Source organism: Halyomorpha halys, unplaced genomic scaffold, assembly GCF_000696795.3.
Source record: "Halyomorpha halys isolate HHAL.00 unplaced genomic scaffold, Hhal_1.1 Scaffold127.1, whole genome shotgun sequence".
NCBI classification, from domain to species: Eukaryota; Metazoa; Arthropoda; class Insecta; order Hemiptera; family Pentatomidae; genus Halyomorpha; species Halyomorpha halys.
In genome coordinates, this window is record NW_027107825.1 from 1,073,024 (window position 1) to 1,077,314 (window position 4,291).

The following is a 4,291-nucleotide window of genomic DNA, read 5'->3' on the forward strand; positions in this document are numbered from 1 at the left end:
AGTTCATAACCATATTCTTATATTAATTTTTTTTTTTTCGGGGGTCCACCCAACCTCACAATGTGGGGGAAAATCAGGCTGTCGAGCGTTATTCTGACAAAATCACCTCCTTGCACAACCGCTGTCCTATTAATAGAGCTCATAAAGCACTGCATCCATTCCCCTTCATGAGCTGTAGCAGTAAAGATTTATTTATTATAGCTCTCCAATTATAAAAAGAATTTTAAGTTTTTAATCCGAGTAGTTTAAATTTTTATGTGTGCATAAATGTTGAGAGTATTTAGTGAGTTAAAATGGTTCAAAGAACGTTTGATAAACTTTTCATGTGCTAATATTATAAATTAAACAATGAATACGATTGGAAGAAGATTGTTGACCTTATAAAGTAGATTTTAGGAATATAGTCCGGTTGGTTAGGGGTGGTTGAATTTAATCTTTTTTTCTATAGATTCATATTCTGCCACAGTACCTTAACAGAAATTAGATTTATGGAAAAGACATCTAAGTAACACTAATTTTATATTGCACGAAATTGCAGGTTTTATTTTTCTTGGGCGAAATTTGTATTTTTTTTTTCATAAATGATTAAACTAAATTTCTCATATTATATACATATCGGTTATTTAAGCCTATGTTTATTGTTTATTTTTTCTTCATTTATATTTATTTATTCTTTTAACTTTCTATATATTAATATTATAAATTAAACAATAAATATAATTCGAAGAAGATAGTTGACTGTATAAAGTAGATTGTAGGAAGATAGTCCAGGTGGCGGTCATTAAAGGTATCAAAATAGTAAAAGAAACGTTGATTAACAATAAATATTTTTGTTTTACTATTTATTAATTATTGCAGGATTTGAATGTTTTATGTACATTTTGTGATTTTATACATGATTTTGTACATTTTGGATTTTTCACTGTAAAAAAAAAAAACGATCTCTAATCATGAAAATTAATGGTGTTAGAAATGTTTTCGACTTAAGCTAGACGCTATTAAACAACTAGATCATTTTATGAAGTTTATTCTTTATATTTTTTTTCAATGGATATTGTTGCATTTTTGTTTAACTAATGACGAATTTTCATTTGGTCTGACTCTTCATTCTAAGAAACTTTATTTTTTAAGAAAAACTTGATAAAACAAAAAAAAAATTAAAAACTTCTAATACTGGGAAAATACTATAAAACGCGAAGATGTTCTTCATTTATGTTACATACGAAACACTTTTCGATTTTATTCCACTACAGTTGGTAATTTGGATTTACCAAGCACACCTCTTGCTTTGAAAATTAGCTAAATTAAGTATGGATAGTCTTTTCCCTTGCTACTCACAGTCGCTCTCTAATTAATTATTATATATTTTATGGTATTCTGCAGATATAATGTGGCACCTTGTGATATATTCATTTATTTTCTCTTATTTAAGTCATTCTATTAAATTATTTTCTAATTTTTTATAATTATAGCATTCTGATTAGGGGTTTCTTTTACACGATACTACTCTCCACCAATGTCAATTGTTGGAAGTCGATCATACTGGTATATAATAACTATATATATATATAACAGTATAATAATAATTATAATAACGGCCCACCAGGCACATATTATAATAAAGAATTTAAAAAAAAAATGTTTTAAACTCAGTAGCCCCTTTCTGGGAATGAAATGTCAACAAAAATTTTGTTTTTTTAATTTTTTCAATAATTAATTTAGGTAATAAATGTAGGAGGCGTGGCTATTCAACTTGTAGAATTTTTATTGTATGTTAATTATGTAATTTTATGAAAGCACAACACATTTTTTTTTTCAATAAATGGAATTTGTTCTGGGTGCGATCAAATTAAACTCAAATAGTAAATTGGTGTATTATTTTTAATTTAGTCAACGTTTCGCCCCACGTTGCAGGGCCTCGTCAGGGCTAAAAAAGATACAAAAACCTAACATAAATACAAAAAAAAAAGTCGAAAATAGCAAGGGTATACAATGAAACGTAAAAATTAAAGGTTATAGACAATAAATGAAAACGGTAATAGTAACAGATAAAGAGAAGTAATATTATAGAAAGTACAAATTAAGAGATGAAAAAGGATAAGAATAAAATCAAATGAATTCAAGACTGTTTTGACGGATGTCAAAGTCAGAGTGATCCATTTATATTGGGAGGAGTGGGGATGGCAGTTAAGTACGTTACATTTGAAAATAATTTTAAAGTAAAAAAATATTAAAATTAGGTAAACTAACTACAATAACGTACAAACGTTGGCTCAAATAAAAATATTACACCAATTTATTATTTGAGTTTAATTTGACCGCACCCGGACCAAATTCCATTTATTGATACACATGGTCAGCAATCTTCCAGCATAATATTTTTTCGTACTGGTTAACTAACTTAATATATTTAATTAAACTGAAAAAGTGCCTATTTATTGTTTAAATAAAAAAAAAATTATCCAATATAAGTCTAAAAACAATCCATGTTTCTTTATAAGTCCAACGTTTCGGCCAATTCGGCCATCCTCAAGAACAATATTAAATACAAATTTACAACCACTTCAATTTAAAAAATTTCAGGAACTATTCAAAATTTAATTTCTAGGATTTTATAATACAAAGATATTACTAACAATTTGATAAACAGTATGTGTAAGTTCTATATGTGGTTTAAGATATGAAGTGTTGTTAAGGCCTATAGTGATTCTGCAAGGAAAGTTTTGAAGGACTTCTGGAAATTTTTCAATTATTTTTAATTTTGTGACCCTTTATTCTGAAACAAAAAATACAAACTTTTTTTCTATGTACAAAACCTTGCGTTTTTAGTAAAATATCCATATAATAAATTAAGCAACTGTGAATTCCTTAAATTTATAAATTCATATATTTTTTGTGTCCCGGTTAGCTTTTAGTACTAAAATCTCTCTAATTTAATTGGATTCAAAAGAGTAAAAAAAAAAATAGAAAAAATAAATAAAGAAGGTTAAATATTTATGTAAAAATAAGTCCTTTTCACTTGTTTTATGTATTTTTTCTTAAATTAAAAAAAATTAAACTTTTAATTTAACAGTAAATTTACACTGTTATAGTTTATCAAAATGAATCCTAATGAATAATTCATGACTGAAATTATTGACCTGGACAGAATAGCCTGCATAAAGTTTGTTTTTTTTTAATTGATGTGGTTGTAAATTTGTATTTAAGGTAAAGTATTTTTCTTTTTAATTGTTTTCTTTTTGTAAAATTATGGTGTTATCAAAATAAAATTTGTGTTAGTTTTTAGCTGCATTCTGCACTAGTTCTGTTTTATTGGGATAATCTCCTCCTTCCCTTTATTTCTTGTATCATTTTTGTGTTGATGTATTCTGTTCCACAACAATTGCTTAGTTTCACCTATATAGAACAGCTGGACAGTTAAACACGAAATCCTGATTGACTTTTTATATCGATTTTTTCCTTCGAATTATAATTTTTATTTTTATTGTTTAGTCTGTAACATAATGAGTATTCTTCAACATCATAATCTTTAAATGATTTCTGGATATCTTCTGATAGACTATGTAGTTGAATCCATGTTTCTTATTAATTGCTTTATTATTTGTTATTTTATTTTTCATCATATCTTTGGAATTTTTGAATTTTATATTCTTATCATATGTATTCTGCTATTTTGTATACGTTCCTCTAATAGATTTACCTTAGACTATTATATGGCAGTAAGTAGAAACTAGTTAGATGAGAGAGGATATGTTATCGATTGGTTGCTATCCTGTGCTTGAGGACACATAGTGAGCAGAAGGAATTGCAGTGCGCAGCCGATCAGGTCAGTGGCGCTCAGGAATCGGAGCGAGCAAGTTGGACAGGGGACTCCGCTATGCTCTTCGAGCTGTAATCATGACGAGAACTTACACCGTTGTCCTTTTCATCCTCTCCATAATTACAGGTTTTTATTATTATATTGTATTAATTATATTGCTTCAAAATGAAATAAATTTTTTAAATACATAGTAGTTGTAAATTAAACATATATACTACGTGAGACAGAAATTTCTAAATTTACTCAGTTCATAGAAGACATAAAAATAAATTAAATGGTGTTTTTATATTTTTATGAATCTTCTTTAAGTAAAGAAACTATCAATTTCTTTGAATCACTCTTATATTTATTTAAAAGATTTTTTAAATTAATGATATTCTACTGGAAGAGTTTTGGGAATTAAATTGGACTTGGTGAATGACAAAAATCCTTGTTTAATTGTAATAATTTATTTCATATAATCAACAACAA